Source organism: Mustelus asterias, chromosome 14 (genome assembly GCF_964213995.1).
Source record: "Mustelus asterias chromosome 14, sMusAst1.hap1.1, whole genome shotgun sequence".
NCBI classification, from domain to species: domain Eukaryota; kingdom Metazoa; phylum Chordata; class Chondrichthyes; order Carcharhiniformes; family Triakidae; genus Mustelus; species Mustelus asterias.
Window position 1 is genome coordinate 31,383,383 of NC_135814.1, and position 18,081 is coordinate 31,401,463.

The window sequence follows — 18,081 nt, forward strand, 5'->3', positions numbered from 1 at the left end:
AGGATTCCGGGCTCAGATCTGCATTACGCCCGGATCCGGCCCTTAGACTCCAAATGGTAAAATCGGGCCCGATATTACCGGCCGTTCATGCCACGCTCCCACTGCAGTGAGGCGCAGAATTTGGCGCCCAACTAAATCTCCGTTCACTGCAGCGGGATGGGAAAATCTCGCCGGCGTGAATGGCCGTAATATTCTGGCCTCCGTTTTTAATTCCGGAAGAGATCTTGGCCTGGACTCCCAGGTTTCTTAGCAATAGTGCCTCAGGCTCTTTCCATCCATTTTACAATGCATTCAGAGCCTTTGGTTTGATAACTCATATGGACTGCACTTCCGACACTGCAGCACTCCCTCCCTCAATACTGCACCAGAGTGTCAGCCTTGACTTTTGTGTGTGTGTGTGTGTGTGTGTGTATGTGCGCTCAAGCACTGCACTGTGACTTGAACTTCCAAACCTTTGACTCCCGGTTGAGATTCATGGGGAAGGTACCCCGCCGTGTGAAGTTTAAATTTCTGTTCTCATGAACTTGCTGGCTCTGGATCTCACCACCATGCTTTATGGATTTTTCCTCCAGTTGAGGCAATAGTGCTAAAAACGAGCCTCTTCCAAACTTGCAGGTCCACAAAGTTCAAACTGGACAAATTAGTTAAATCCAAGTATGTGTAGGACTGAATTGCCTGGACTAAATTGGCCTTGGGGGAATGGAGTTGGGGGCATTTATGGCCACAGCTTTATGGGACTGCCAGGATTATTGTGGACCAGCCCAACACAAACATTCTACTGCATTTCAACATTTTCTATGAAGCATGCGCTTAATTCTAAACTTTCACCAGAAAAATACACTCCGAAAAAAGAAACACTGGGCCCGATCTTACCAAAACTTTGCGCCCGTTTTCGGGCGCAGAATCGCAGTAAAGTCGGGCGTCGGGCCTTTAACGTGATCTACACCTCAATCGGACCAGAACGTGGCTTTACCAACATCCGATTCGGGCGCGGGTCTGGTCCGCGCCCGAATCGGGCGGCCCAACTATTTAAATGCATCAGCATGCATTTAAATCGACTTAATGAACCGCGTGCCCAACCCTACCGCCAAATCCCAATTTACTGTCTTCTGGTCCGTTCCGGATCCGCGCTTTTAGCGACCTGCAAAATAAAAATTGGAAGCGGATTTCTATTCTGCAGGGGAACCTTCGAAGCCCTCTCTGCCCTTGTGAAGTCACCATCCTCCTCGACCATCCTTCACAGACCCCCCCACTAACCACCCCGGCAGATCCCCCACCCAGGATCAGACCCCCCTGGGAGGCAGGCCCCCCTCGGCAGAGCACACATCCAACCTACCTCGATCGCTGGTCTCCCTCCACCATCCTTCCGACCTGCAGTCCTTTGAGAGCCTGCAGCACCTTCCTGGCCTTCTGCTGGCGTCCGCCGGAGGAGGGGGACGGGCTCAGATGGATCTGTGGTTGGGGGGCTAGGATGGACTTGGGGAGAATCTTGCAAACTGAAAATAATGTGGCTACAGGGACATCAACAATCCAGTTACAGATCACAAATGTATTATACAGGTTACTAATTGCTCACTAGGACTCTGTTTAATTACCTTTCCCATAGATAACTAGGCAGCACAAAGAAGATGCTACATTATTTTCAGTTTGCAAGATTCTCCCAAGTCCATCCTCCCCCCACATCCTCCCCCCTCTCTGCTCTCTCTGCTGTTCTTTTCTTTCGCGCCCGGGCGCGCTGCTTCGGATTTTTTTCTAACTGCGCATGCGCAGTTCAGGGCTCCGATCGTTCCGGCAGCGGTAAGCCCCGCTCACTGCGCGGATCGGACTGGAGCCGGCAAAAAGCGTATGGGCACGCTGCAAAGAGGATTCCGGGCTCGGATCTATTTGACGCCCAGATTCGGCACTTAGACTCAAAATGGTAAAATCAGGCTCTTGGAGTGAAAGACTTTTGACCCGATCTTGCCAGGTGCTCACACCACACTCCTGCTGCAGCGAGGTCAGAGAAATTGGCACCCAGCCAAATCTCCTTTCACTGCAGTGGGATGGGAAAATCCAGTGTGAATGGTGGTAACATTCCAACCCTTAACCTCACACTAATGCCAAAAATAGCAAATAGTTGGGGGTCTAAGTCTAACTTCATAATACACCCTGGGGTTTCTGATCCATATGGCAATGATCATCACCAATAAGCAACACTTTAACCACCGCCCCTTGACATTCAATGGTGTAACCATCACTGAATCCCCCACTGTCAACATCCTTGGGGTTACCATTGACCAGAAACTCAACTGGACTCACCACATCAACACAGGAGCTACTAGAGCAGGTCAAACGCTAGGAATACTGTGGTGAGTAACTCACCTCCTGACTACCCAAAGCCTAGTCACCATCTACAAGGGACAAGTCAGGAGTGTGATGGAATACTCCCCATTTGTCTAGATGGGTGCAGCTCCAACAACACTCAAGAAGCTTGACACTATCCAGGACAAAGCAGCCTGCTTGTCGACACCACATCTACAAACATCCACTACCTCCCCCACTGATGCTCAGTAGCAGCAGTGTGTACTATTTCCAAGATACATGGCAGCAATTCACCAAAGATCCTTAGACAGCACCTTCCAAACCCATGACCACTTGCATCTAGAAGGATAAGGGCAGCAGATAAATGGGAGCACCACCACTTGCAAGTTCCTCTCTGTGGTGAACCACTGTTACTACATGTATGTGCCTGGACACACCCATGCTGCACCTGGCTCGAGACTCCTCCCTTTCCACCTGAGACCCCTCCCTTTCCTCCCAGAGTGGGGTATAAAGGTGATGGTCTCTCCTCCTCGCCTCAGTCTAGACCAGGTCAGCTACAAGGGTGTGCTCCTGTTCTCTGTGAATAAAAGCCTATTAGTTTCCCTCACTCACAGGAGTCTTCGTGTCATAATTGATAGTGCATCACTCTCCAAGCCACTCACTGACCTGACTTGAAAATATATCGCCGTTCCTTCGCAGTTGCTGGGTCAAAATCCTGGAATTCCTTCCCTAATGGCATTGTGGGTTAACCCACAGCACGTGAACTGCAGCAATTCAAGAAGGCAGCTCACCACCACCTTCTGAAGGGCAATTAGGAATGGGCAATAAATGCTGGCCAGCCAGCGACACCCATGTCCCACAAATGAATTTTTTAAAATCCTAACAGCTGACCTGATGCATACTGTGTGGGAGAAAGCTCTGCAAGTCAGATAGAAACTTACAAGATAATGAACGGCTTAGATAGGATGGATGTAGGGAAGTTGTTTCCATTAACAGGGGAGACTAGGACGCGGGGGCACAGCCTTAGAATAAAAGGGAGTCACTTCAGAACAGAGATGAGGAGAAATTTCTTCAGCCAGAGAGTGGTGGGTCTGTGGAATTCATTGCCACAGAGGGCTGTGGAGGCCGAGACGTTGAGCGTCTTCAAGACAGAAATTGATAAATTCTTGATTTCTCGAGGAATTAAGGGCTATGGGGAGAGAGCGGGTAAATGGAGTTGAAATCAACCATGATTGAATGGTGGAGTGGACTCGATGGGCCGAATGGCCTTACTTCCGCTCCTATGTCTTATGGTCTTATTATGGAGCTTGGCACTTGACAGTGTCATGTCACTCATTTGTAATTCCACTCCAAGTACCTGAATCCTCCTGGTTCACTTTTTCTAGCTTCGAGTGGTCATAATGCTGTTGCTCACTTGCTTAACCACTGTCAAACATGCCAGCTTGGTTAAAGGTGTTCTCTGCTTCCTGTCCTTGGCAGAGTTCATCTCACCGCAGCCCCTCACCACTCTCTGCTCCTCCCAGTACAAGTGCATTTCTGCATCATTCCTGTGGGTGCAAACTCCAAGTGCTGGTGAGTTTCTCCAAAATGTGCTACAGCTCCTTTAAATAGATATTCCTCCTCTGATAAAATGGCTGTGTCATCCTACCCACCCTCCCCAATTGGGCAGGCTCTTAATTGGTTTGCTCTTAGAAACAGCAGGCCCGTTATTGCAACAATCAATCAAGTAAATAGCCCAAATATGCTCCTGACGGACCAAGAAAAATCTAATACTGTAGGTATATGGGCAACTTCTTTCACGAAAGGCAGTCTAACAGGCATTGAAGCGCAAGATCTCCCAAGGAGACACTTTGGCGTCAAAACTACTAGCACTATTTAGGGGACATTGTGCCTGCCCCATCCTCTCTCCTCTACTCAATGTCATCATACAGAATAGAACCAAGACATATTAAATGAGAGAATTAAAATATAATGGGACGTATTAGAAATCTATCTTATCACTCTAGGACAGGTAATCTACAAGCATGCAAACCTGTGTGTTGCTAACTGATGCTGAAGAGGGGTTTTATGTCTATAAGAGGAATATTGCTTGAATTGGAACTAATAGAGATAGCTTAGCAGTATGAATTGTATCTTATCATGTTAAGCATTGTGGAAATTTGACATGTCAGCTACAACTCTCACCAACTTTTACAGATGCACCATGGAAAGCATTCTCTGATTGTATCACATCTTGGTATGGCTCCTTCTCTACCCAAGATGGCAAGAAACTACAAAAAGTCATGAATGTAGCCCAATCTATTACACAAACCAGCCTCCCATCTTTTGACTCTGCCTACACTTTCTGCTGCCTCGGCAAAGCACCAGCATAATTAAGGACCCACGCACCCCAGACATTCTCTCTTCCACTTTCTCCCATCAGGAAAATGATACAAGAGTCTGAGGTCACATACCAACCAACTCAAGAACAGCTTCTTCTCTGCTGCCGTCAGACTTTTGAATGGTCCTTCCTTGCATTAAGTTGATCTTTCTCTACACCCCAGCTAAGATTGTAACATTATATTCTGCGCTGTCTCGTTTCCTTCTCTATGAACGGTATGCTTTGTCTGTATAGTGTGCAAGAAACAATACTTTTCACTGTATGCTAATACGTGACAATAATAAATCAAAATCAAATCAAATCCAAATATTAAACATTAAGCTGATTCATTTGTTATAATTAAACTCCATTGTTAAATACAGTTTGTTTTGATAAAAGTTTCCTGGCATGTCAGTAGAATCACACCTGGAGTGAAACATCGTATCCTCACACAACTGTAGAACGACTTGTATTTTGTTTTCCTCCACCTTAAACCTGTAGAAGAAGTGATTTATTTCTGAGACTATGGTGATTTCTCACCAACAATTTCCTTTATCTGCCAGTCAACACCAATCACAACTTAAAATATGTTTTATTTAATTGGGCAGGAATATGAGCTTTGTTTGAGTTCCCAGGGTAATTACACTCTGATAAGGTGCTTGCAACACTTATTGAAGGTATAATAGTGGTATTCTTATAATTTCTCCTTATCCATCACCTTGACATATTAATTTCAGTTGTTGTGCTGCTAAAAAAAAACAAATATATGCACAGAATGTCATCACACACAAAATATGCTAGGTAACTCTTCAAGAAAATGTTAAACTGCAGGATAAAACAGGATTGAGTTTTTAAAATGGTCCCTAAAATGTATCAATGCAAAAGCAGAATTTCAAAGAAAAACTCTACCACCAAACCATCAAATTGGTCCTGTTGGTGTAGTCTGGAGGAATATTTTGCAAAATTGCTGTTGCAAGCTAACATCTTAATAGCATGGGACACTTCAATGCACCAGTAATAATGCAGAACAGATTCCTCATGACAAAATATTTCACTCACAGGCGAAAGGAAAGCCTCATGCAATATGTGCCTTGCCGCATATGAGTATGTTGGTTATGTGATGATAGTCGTGCAATTGATAAAATGTTGAAGGGGAATGTTTAAAATTCAGCTATATTCTACGGGCAGTTGGTATGTCTGGTAAACATTTAGCTCAGAGATGTTGTAAAAACAGGATAATTACTAATTTCAGCTACGAATTTGCTACTTTGGTAGAGCTAATGGACTTCTGCTAACATAAAAGTTTCTGTGGGAAGTTGATTGACAGGGTCATGTGATCATATGGTTAATAGGCAGAGCTGAGTCAGTGGCAGAGGGAAGAAGCTTTTACAGTTTAGAGTTGCATTTCCAGCTGGGAATTGTTTGAAGGCAGAGGTTTCTGCAAGCTGTTTCAAAATTCATTTTCTTGCAGAAAGCTTCAAAACTGCCTACATTCATTATAACAAGCATAATCATGGTTGCTAATGGTATTTAAAGTGCCATTTGAGTCTGTAAGAGAAATATTGCTTATTTGGAATCGAAACAGTGATAAGTTAAAAATTAAAGTTGTTTCCTTTTCATTCTTAATATTGTTTAACAGTTAGTTGTTAAGCTGCTTCATTTATTAGAGTTATATTTAAACTCTGTATTTAAATAAAGTTTGTATTACTAAAAATGATCCCTCATTTGTCAGTTAAATTACTCCTGGAGTGAAGCATCCTACCCTCACATTTGTGCCAAAATAGAAAAATTGCTGGGGTCTAGTCTGATGTCCTAATGTAACTTGGAGCTCTAGTCCAGTACCCTAGCTGATAAAGTGCAAATTTGCACTGGAGTTAAAGGATTTTAAAAGGTTACCCATTTACTATTCCACAAGAAATAAACTGAGACATAAAAAAGTAAGAAACATGTAGCCTTTAACATGGGGACAATGGCAAATAAATTGAACAATAAATCGACTTGGGAAAACATACTGAACTTGGCTTCTTCACAGATTCTCTTATTGCATGCTGCATTTCATAATACCTTCTCCTCCAGTTAGCCAGATTGGACGTATAAACTTTTCTCTGACAGTCATTGTTGCTGCTTCATAAATGGGCTAGCAAGAAGGGAATATTCGAAGCATAGCGAGTTTGATGTCAAGCTTTCCTCTCCCTGACATACAACGTTTTGTTCCCATAAGATGTTCCCTTGAACATCTGGGCTAAGAATTGACATTAATCCAATGTGAAATAGTCAGGTCACTGACAAGTGACTTGCCCGCACCCATTTGCAGTGACAAGCAACTTCAGGACTTGTCTTTCTCCCAGACCAAAAACTCCATGGCTTAAGTTTCCACATTATTCAAGTGCTCTAGACTTTCAGTATCTTTTTGGGTCAAGTTACAATAAAATAGCTTAATGACATTAGATTGCAGATTTTTTTTTTTAAAAAGATGTTTTAAGCTCAAGTGTTCATTTTACATTTGCCACAAGACACGATAAATTCCCAAAATCTAATACAGAAATTATTACTCCACTTAAGTATACAGTAAAGACCAGCGAATATTCATATAAATGATCCAAATTATCAATCACTGCAGTTGGCATCTGCTCTCGTATGGAGAAAGAAAGGATACCAGAAAGAGTGGGGGATCTCAGGAAAACAGGGTAAAACCATGAGCACATGGCCCCATGGTGCACACCCTCCTGCAGAGGATGAGAGACAGAGCTACACAATATTTTGGTTAACATACAACCAACCGCGGCTAACTCAGCATCCCAGGACCTCCAAGCAATAAAAGGTTAACCCAGAAAAAAGGGAACATCAGGATACTGCCATCTGTACAAGATGTGACATGGCAGGATATAGGCTCATGTACAGGAAACCCTACTGACAAGGGGAAGAATCATCAAGACACCCATCAACAGGGTATCTCAGGGAGAGATACGACCCTCCTCCTCCTGACAAGATAGGGGAAAGCCTCTATGATTAACTAGAACAAATCTGGGACTATATCAATACCCTACCTACCTGAATAAAAAAGGAAGTTCCAAGGCAATAGGAGCATCGCCAAACTTTCAGCGTACACTTTCACAGGAAAGATACCAGGAACAGAACCGTATAAACCTCACAAGGATAGGGGTACTGCCCCACGCTCCCATGAGAGCTCAAGTGAATAGGATTTTACAGAGATTTCCAGAGCACTTGGAGGAGGCAACCTTTTCCTCCACGCTGCCTGGTCTCCAAGAGGCGGCGACATCACTGGACCGTAGCAGATTCGAAAACAGGCCTTGCAGCCAGCAGGACACTGCATCCCCAGGAGAACCGAGTCTCAAGATGGACAGATGTCTAGAAGCCCCCAAAAGGGGATGTCTTGGGGGAGGGCAACCTACTTCCACATCCAACATACCTTCCACCTGACCCAGATTTAAAAAGCCACTACTGCCATAACCTGCTCACAGCCACTGCTGCCCTAACCTGCTCAATGGCACACTAGAATGAGGACCAACAAGCGAAGAATATTCACAGCACTCTTATACATTGAACAAAGCAAATTATTCCTCTCTCTAGGTAACTCAGAGGTGCCTATTAGACCCTGCTATCAACATAGTTCGACCCACTTCCCCATATCAGAGAAACACTAACAACTGGATAATATGCCCACCATACATTCCATGAGCCAAGTAATCAAGTAATCACTGCCATTACCCACACAGCCAAATCAGAATAGAAGGCCAACCTAGCAAATCTATATAATCAAGGATTAATCAACTACGCCTGGATGTGCACCAGATCATAATTCCCCCACTCCAATAACATCAGAGACGCCAAGGATAAAAAACAAGAACCTAGTCTTTTCTAGTACACATGATCTGTCTGTATTTACTCAGGAAACAAGCAAGAATTCCGAAATCCCAGCACAATCAAATTACAAAAGAAAAACGTGACCCCAGTCATTCTAACGGGGGATTCTCCTCACCCACAGTGAGGACTTCTAAGACCATATCAACCATCTCTAAGCCAAATCACCTACCTACCCAGCCTATTGTAGCACTACTCATCCAATATAAAAAAAATAAAGTGAAAGGTACTAAAAATTATACTCCATGGATTAACAGAACAGTTCACGCCAGCAAGAACCTTTCGGTATTCTCCAAGCCCCACACGCCCCGACATAATCTGGTTCATGCCCAGCAATGACGTAAACCAGACTAGCATATTTAAATATTCATTGGGAGCCATATTCCCCTGGCTCCAGCAATTCACTGACCCTTTGGCGCATCAGGAACCTGGCGCAAATCACTACTGGTCTCCACAAGCGGAGGTTGTGATGGCCATGCCGGGGAGCTTGAAGGCCATTGAAACCCCAGGTGGTTAGGGAAATGACTGGGTAGTGCCTTGGCACTGACCCCAGCATCCCAGTGGTGCCAACCTGGCCATGCCTGTGCCAGGGTGGCACTGCCAGGGCCAAAGGGTTGCAGGCATGGGGGACCTTTTGCGAACCCATAGGCGGGGTGCTGTTACCAGTGAATAGGGGTGTGGCCTGATGACAGCAAGTTGGGGGGGGCGGGGGAGGGGTGACTCTCTAGGGCTCTCTGGAAATCAGCGCGCCCTTTAAAAAAGGACGCCCTGACCTCAAAAGAGCCAGCCATGCTGGGATATTTCGGCCCCAACTCCAAAAACAATTCTAAGTGTGGGTGCGTTCAGTGAGAATCTCTCCAGGCTCCAAAAATATTTCTAGGCCAGAATTCTCCAACCTTGCTGGCAGCAATGGGGGGCAAACGAGTTCGCAGAATCCCTATGCTCAGCGTGGTGAATTGCAAACTCATTCGCTACAAACGACCTACCGGGAATCTCACCGGCTTTCTCACTGGGGACAACATTTAGGGCAGGGATTCTCCAGCTGTTCACACCCCATTGCCACTGCCAGAGAATTCGACGCTTAGCCAAATCTCCATTCACTGCAGCGGGACTGGAAAATCCCAGCTGCAAGCGAGGTCAGAGAATCCGACCCAAGAAATGTTTTGGGAGAATTCCACCCTACATATTTGACAGTGTTAGCTTTGAATTAGAAAGAGAGTCTTACCCAAATTACTTGGTAGATTTTCATCACCTGAAATTGCCCCAAGATGTATGGATGTCAGTCTTTTCCAACTTCTGATTACTGAAGTGATCCACAGTACAAAAATGGCCTCCTTCAACTTCTCCTAAGTACATTGTCTAATCCTTGATCCATTGGGACCTCTTTTTGATAGTTCACCTTTAGAAAGATGGATCTTCAAATAATCTCTAACAGCAATACACTTCTTGCGGATAATCTTGGATCAGAAGACAGTCAGAATATCAATAAGAAACCAAACTGGGCTGTGAAGAAAAAAAAAATTCAAATAAATAAAACCTTCATTTAGGAAGCAGAGATAAACCTTTTTTTGGTATAGAATCAAGTTGATTATAAATGGTACCTTTTGTACTTCAATCAAAGTGGTTATTTTCATGTCATTAACGTTCATATAAACAGTAAAATATATTAAGTAAACTTCCGTTGATAAATTGAGTTGTATTGTGCATTGACAACATCATGGTTAATAATGAAATCTGCAAGTGGACATTTTCACCATCTTTTGAAAGTGCGTAAATGAACATAACTAAAGTAAAAGTTTATTTATTAGTGTCACAAGTAGGCTTACATTAACACTGCAATGAAGTTACTGTGAGGATCCCCTAGTCGCCACACTGGTGCCTGTTCGGTTACACTGAGGGAACATTTAGCATGGCCAGTGCACCTAACCAGTACATCTTTCGGACTGTGGGAGGAAACTGGAGCACCCGGAGGAAACCCATGCAGACACGGGAAGAACATGCAGACTCTGCACGGGCAGTGACCCAAGCTGGGAATCAAATCTGGGTCCCTGGTGCTGTGAGGCAGCAGTGCTAACCACTGTGCCACCCTAATTTAATTTGAAAGCAATGTAGAGGACTAAAATGCAAAGCAAATGAGAACATTTGTTATTAGCATGGCTTCAAATAAGGAATACTATCTACAGCATGAAATGAAAGCTAGAAACTTAAATTCCAGTTAGAAACCCCATCCTTAGTCAACCATATTTGTTATTTTTTTCAATTGCATATTTCACATAGAAATTAATGAATCAAGAATGGATTACAGATAACATATTAAACGCAGAACTGTGTGGTATGCAACTCAGTTCCAAATGCCAACATTAAATTAGACTTTGAACTCACTTGCTAGCTTTCTATATAGTTCGTTGGTTTCCTATAAATGAACACTGTTCAGGATGGCTCCATGTTAGTTTTGTTGGCTATGATTATTTGTGTCAGTGGTGGTTATGTGTGGTTTATCTGTGAGTAACCGTTAAGACATGAATCAAAACTGATTAACAAACCTCTTCTGGCATTGATTACAGTGAGTGGAATGATGTTCTGTTTTATAAGTGTGACGGGGAAATTAATATAGGAAGTAATTGGTACAGGTACGTTATATACAAGGCTAAATAAAATGGTTACATTGTTCACACTTCTAATTCTGTCACAGTTTTGAGTCCATTTTTAAGTTAACATTTACATGACTAGTGGATATAAGCACAAATAATAGAAATCCATTTGTAGACATTTTTGATATAAATATGTAAATATTGGACCCATTGAATCAAATCGTTCAGAATACTCTTTGAAAAATATTATAGCCGTAATATTTTCTCACTAATTGAAATTGGTAATGTACAAAATAGGTGAAATAATTATTTAAAGGACAACAATAAAAGTATATATTTCACAATAAGGTTACATTTATCCATTGAATTGCTTTGAACAGCCTTGCAGTGTGCTAACTTTTCTGACAGATTTCCCACATTACAGTGCCTACATTTCAAAAGTACCTCATGGGCGATATGGGACAGACTAAGGCCATGAAAAATGTTAGATACATGCAAGTCAATCTATACAGGTCCATTATTAAATAGCTATGTTTCCTGGAGTCAAAAGTTAGCAGCAGTCATGAAGAGCTATTTTGCACATTATCAATTTTGGTTAGTGGTAGAAAAGTGATGGCTGCAATTTGATCCTCCTGTCTTCTGTATATCCCATCTTCTGATACTCTCACACATGAAAAACAGCAGACAGCACAACGACACCACAAACAGGAGCTAGAATCATAGAACCCCTATAGTGCAGAAAGAGACCATTCAGCCTATCGAGCCTGTACCAACAACAATCCCACCCAGGCCCTAACCCCGTTACCCTGCTGACCTCCCTGACACCAAGGGGCAATTTAGCATGACCAATCCACCTAACCCACACACCATTGAACTGTGGGCGGGAACTGGAGCACTCAGAGGAAACCCACGTACACCACAGGGAGTACGTGCAAACTGCACACAGACAGTTTCCCGAGGACAGAATTGAACCCGGTCCCTTGCGCTGTAAGGCAACAGTGCTAACCACTGTGTCAACATGCCATCCTCTCTCGTGGCATCATGCCGTACCTGCTCTTATCGAATCCTTTGTGATCAGACCCCCTTCTCCAGAAATGTGCAATTGATCACTACAGAAACAGTAATGGAAGCAAAATAAAAAGCCCAGTTAAAAGTTTGAATAATCTACTCATCCCTGGGAAACAGAGAGAAAATCTTTTCTTTTTAAATAGGAAAATATTATATATACTAGGACAACACCACTTGATGCCTGGATAGTATATTACCATTAGCACTAATGTGGAAGATGTGGTCATTATCTCATTGCTGTTTGTCTGACCTTGCTGTGTGCATTAAAATAGGGACGGCACTTCAAAAAGTTCTTAATTGGCTGTAAAGCATGTTGGGATTCTGAGATTCTGACCAGTGAAATATAAATGCCTTTTGCTTTTTTCTTCATTCTACCATGAAAAAAATATGAAACAAACACTGGAGGCAAATAGAGTTCCACAACTTAAAGCACAGACCATCAACCACATTAATAGTACCAAGCATGAGTCCAACCACTTCATAATGTAGTTTCCATAAATTGTATACTGCTGAAACAAGCAACTTAAATAGAATGTTATTCATGAATGTATTTAATTTGGTTTTAAATACAGATACCTTTTTTGTGTCAAACAGCGAAGGTACACCACCAAGAATGCCAGATGCACTCAAATTTCTGGGCAGGTTTGAGCTGTCAAGACATGGGCTGAATTTGTATTGCGAGGCAGGTATAGAATCATAGACCCTACAGTGCAGAAGAAGGCCATTCGGCCCATCGAGTCTGCACCAATCACAATCCCACCCAGGCCCTATCCCCATAACCCCATGCATTTACTCTAGCTAGTCCCCCTAACACTAAGGGGCAATTTAGCATGGCCAATCCACCTAGCCCGCACATCTTTGGACTGTGGGAGGAAACCGGAGCACCCGGAGGAAACCCACACAGACACAGGGAGAACGTGCAAACTCCAAACAGATAGTGACCCAAGCCGGGAATCAAACCCGGATCCCTGGTGCTGTGAGGCAACAGTGCTAACCACTGTGCCACCATGCCGCATATCCGCCTCACTTTAAAGGTAGCCGCATATCCGCCTCACTTCAAAAGACCATGTCACATTCAATTTTCACTCCACTGTGGTTGGTGCATGATTCAGTTAGGCCTGTTGCCTCCAGACGTATTCCAGAAGCATCCATAGGGGTGGTTGAGTGGGATGGTTAGAATGCCAATCTCAAGACTTCAGCTCACTTTTTGAGCTTTTGAAACTCAGTCAGACATTCATAAGGGGCTCAGATCTAATAACAGCCCTTGCTAATTGTGAACAATGATGGTTATCGAAACTGCAGACAGATGCTAATGTTTTTAAGCTGCATCAGATGACCTGTCAATCAGTGCATTCTAGCAGCATATGCTTTATACTCTACTGACAGCTTCTGTCTATTTCTTTTTAAAGAGCGCGGGATTTAAATATCTTCAGATCTGACACCTGCACAGATAGAGTTTCTATCTACTCTTCAAGATCCTCTCCATAAATTTGTGACTCCCACTCTGTGGGTTCAGGCCCTTAGAACAGCGAAAAGAGAATCTGTTTAAACTCAGCACTGATGAGTAGGTGAGAAATAGGCCCAGAAGATTTGTGTTGATGCCTGTGTGATTCACACCCTAAACCTTTTCCCCTATCAACAAAGATTGTTTCGGCCAGAAATTGGGGCGGTGACATCTGCAATGTAGAATTACCAGAACGACAGCTGGACATCAAGGATTAAATTAAGAGAAGCGATTATACAAAATGTAATTTAATCAAAGTTTAAAGATGTTAAGGGGAACAGACAAGATAGATAAAAACTACTCCAGCTGTTTGGAGGGTCTAGAACAAGGGAGCATTGGCATGATCTGAATTTCTGACTTTCAGGAATGTTATACTTTTGAACACAAAAGGTACCAGAAATTTGAAATTGTTGCTAAATAAATTAGCAAATTTAAAATTGGGATTGATAGATTTTTGTTAGTCCAAAGATATGGAAGGATATGGATCAAGGGTGGATAGATGCGCCAGAATTTGATCACCTCGCCTGCCACAGAATCCGAGCAGGCAAGGGGCAGATAACGGTAATGTCCGTTGACCTCAGATGGGAATTTCTGGTCTCGCTCGAGCAAGGCTGTAAAATCCCACCCATGGAGTTGGATTGTAGAGCACTCATGATCATATTGATTGGGGGAACAGGCGTGAAGGGTTAAATGGCCTACTTCCCTATAGGCTGGAATTTTAGACCTTGCCAAGGGTGGGAACAAAAATGAATAGGCAAGAAATTCTGCACCACCAGCATGCGTGCCAGTTTCCTGACTTTACTCAGAGGCAGTGTGGTGGGTACAGGCGGCAGTGTTACCTGTCCATGAGTGGCTGGTCACAAACTGACCCACTTATAGACCGATTAAGCCCTGCTCACAAAGGCACACTGGGATCTTCCAGTCAGCTCCAGGTGCCCAGAGGAGGCAGGAAACAGTACAACTGCCTGGTGCCAGCCTCCCAGCAGCAAACCAGGTCACCAGTACTCCAAGCAGTTGTGAAGGCCCTCCCTCCACCCCACCTGGTTCAGCAGCAACCACAGGAACATTGTGAAGGAGTTCTCACCCACTGTCAGTAATGGCTCAAGTGCAACAGTCATTTCTTATTTTAGGTGTGGAACAGTTGAAGAGGGGGGTGGTCTTCATGTTGCTGTGCCCCCTCCTTCACTTAACTCTGACAATTTAAAATTTTAGCCTCTGACCTGACCACAATCAATCCATTTTGTTCTTGAAGGGTAGAAAATTAGTTCCAAGTACATTTAACCAAACTGGAACTTCTATACAGGGTTTAACTTCAAGAAGAAATAGAAAACAGCTGGAGTTGGTCAAACGTAATTATAGAATTTTCTTTCACATCTTTTCAATCCATTGTTGGCACATGGTCCATTGCAACCCATACCCATATTGAAAACTAAATGTGAATCTAATCATGCTTTTCCGAATTAAAACCGACAATAAATACATAAAACCCTTGTGTTTTGACATAAAACACCTAGGCCAGGATATTACAGCCCATCCCACTTGTTGGGATGTTGCAGTCTCACTGAAGTAAATGGCAACTTAAATGACTTGCTGCATTCAGCAGCAGGAGACATGCGGTGGTGGGGAGGTGAAATCCTGGCCCCCGGCGATAATGATGTTGGCTATATAAATCGATACAGTCCTATCATAAACCTCCTCCAGCCCTACGTTAATTTAAACATGCTGCTTTCCTCCAACACTGACCTCTTAGAACCATAGAAATGTTACAGTGTTGAAAGAGGCCATTCTGCCCATCATGTCTGTGCCAACTAAAAAGAAACTAGCCGTTCATTTTAATCTCACTTTCCAGCCTTGCAGGTTACGGCACTTCAGATGCAGATCCAGGTACCTTTTAAATGAGTTAAGCATTTCAGCCTCAACCACCAATATTTAAAATACATTTGGACAGGTACGTGGATGGGAAAGATTTAGAGGGATATGGGCCAAACACGGGCAAATGGGACTCGTTCTGTTTAGGAAACCTGGTCGGCATGGACGAGTTGGGCCGAGGGGCCAGTTTCCATGCTGTATATCTCAATGACTCTATGGGCCCGATTTTACCATTTTCTTTCTAAGTGCTGAATCTGGGTGTAATTCAGATCCGACTTGGAAACCTGCTCTCAGGCGCCCCCATACGCACTCAGCCTGAAACAAAAGTCGCGAGTCTGAATCACACTGTGGGCAGGGCTTATCGCGCCCGAAACGCTGCAGCTCCGATCAGAGCTTTGAACTGCGCGTGCGCGGTGAAAAAAAATTGAAAAACATGCCCCTGTCACATCGCTCCCGGGCCACAAAAAGCGGATAAAGCAGCCCCGGGAGCAAAAAGCAGGAGTGATGGCCCCCACAGACATCTCCCCACCCCCACAACAGAACTGTTCCCCTTATCCACCCAGCCCCCCCACGACCCAGATCAATCGGGACCCTCTGCCCCCTTCCTCCCCACCGATCGCCCACAGAGTGGCAGCGGACCCCCCTGCCCCTGCTCCTCCGCCCCCCCCCTCACCAGAGATTCATCTGGCCTCCCCCCCACCAGAGAATGATTCGGCCTCCCTCCTCCCACCCCCCCCACCCCACCAGAGAATGATCTGGCTCCCTCCTCCACCCCCTTCCCCTCACCAGAGAATGATCTAGCCCACCTCCCCCTGCCACCATCGATCTGAGTCAGAGAGCCGTTGGAAGTCTGAACTTACCTCTTCAGAAGCTGGAGCACCCAAAACAGACCCTTGCCTGTTTCGCGCCGAATCTGGATGGAGAGGAGTTTGTTAGGTGTGTCCAGGAGAGTTTCCTGACACAGTATGTGGATAAGCCTACTAGAGGAGAGGCTGTACTTGATCTGGTGCTGGCTAATGAACCTGGACAGGTGGAGGATCTCTCGGTGGGTGAGCATCTTGGGGATAGCGATCATAATTCTATCTCCTTCACGATAGCATTGGAAAGAGATAGGATCAGGCAGGCTAGGAAAGTGTTTCTCTGGAGTAAAGGGAAATACAGTGTCATCAGGGAGGAAATTAGACGGGTAAATTGGAAGGAGGCATTCTTGGGGAAAAGTACCGAAGGAAAGTGGAGGATTTTCAAGGAATGTTTGTCTGGAGCTCTGCATGACAACGTTCCGATGAGACAGGGGGGTGTTGGTAGGGTACGGGAACCGTGGTGCACGAAGGTTGTGATGAACCTGGTGAATAAGAAAAGAGAGGCGTACAGAAGGTTCAGAGAGCTAGGAGGTGTTAAGGATTTAGAGGAGTATACGGGATGTAGGAAGGAGCTTAAGAAGGAAATTAGGAGAGCGAGAAGGGGTCATGAGAAGGCCTTGGCGGGTAAGATTAAGGAGAATCCCAAGGCTTTCTACAAATATGTCAAGAGTAAAAGGATGAGATGTGAAGGCATAGGACCCTTAAAAGGTGAAGGGGGAAAAGTTTGTGTGGAACCGTTAGAAATGGCGGAGCTGCTTAATGAATACTTTACCTCGGTATTCACGGTGGAAAGGGATCTGGGTGGTTGTACTGCTGGTTTGCGGTGGACAGAAAGGATCGAGCATGTGGACATAAAGAAAGAGGATGTGTTGGAACTATTGAATGGCATCAAGGTTGGTAAGTCGCCGGGACCGGATGGGATGTACCCCAGGTTACTGTGGGAGGCGAGGGAGGAGATTGCGGAGCCTTTGGCGATGATCTTTGCATCGTCGATGGAGACGGGAGAGGTTCCGGAGGATTGGAGGATTGCAGATGTGGTCCCTATATTCAAGAAAGGGAACAGGGACAGCCCGGGAAATTACCGACCGGTGAGTCTAACCTCAGTGGTTGGTAAGTTGATGGAGAGGATCCTGAGAGACAGGATTTATGATCATCTAGAGAAGTTTAGTATGATCAAAAGTAGTCAGCACGGCTTTGTCAAGGGCAGGTCGTGCCTTACGAGCCTGGTTGAGTTCTTTGAAAATGTGACCAAACACATTGACGAAGGAAGAGCGGTGGATGTGGTCTATATGGACTTCAGCAAGGCGTTCGATAAGGTCCCCCATGCAAGACTTCTTGAGAAAGTGAGAGGGCATGGGATCCAAGGGGCTGTTGCCTTGTGGATCCAGAACTGGTTTGCCTGCAGAAGGCAGAGAGTGGCTGTGGAGGGGTCTTTCTCTGCATGGAGGTCAGTGACCAGTGGAGTGCCCCAGGGATCTGTTCTGGGACCCTTGCTGTTTGTCATTTTCATAAATGACCTGGATGAGGAAGTGGAGGGATGGGTTGGTAAGTTTGCTGACGACACCAAGGTAGGTGGTGTTGTGGATAGTTTGGAGGGATGTCAGAAGTTGCAGCGAGACATAGATAGAATGCAAGACTGGGCGGAGA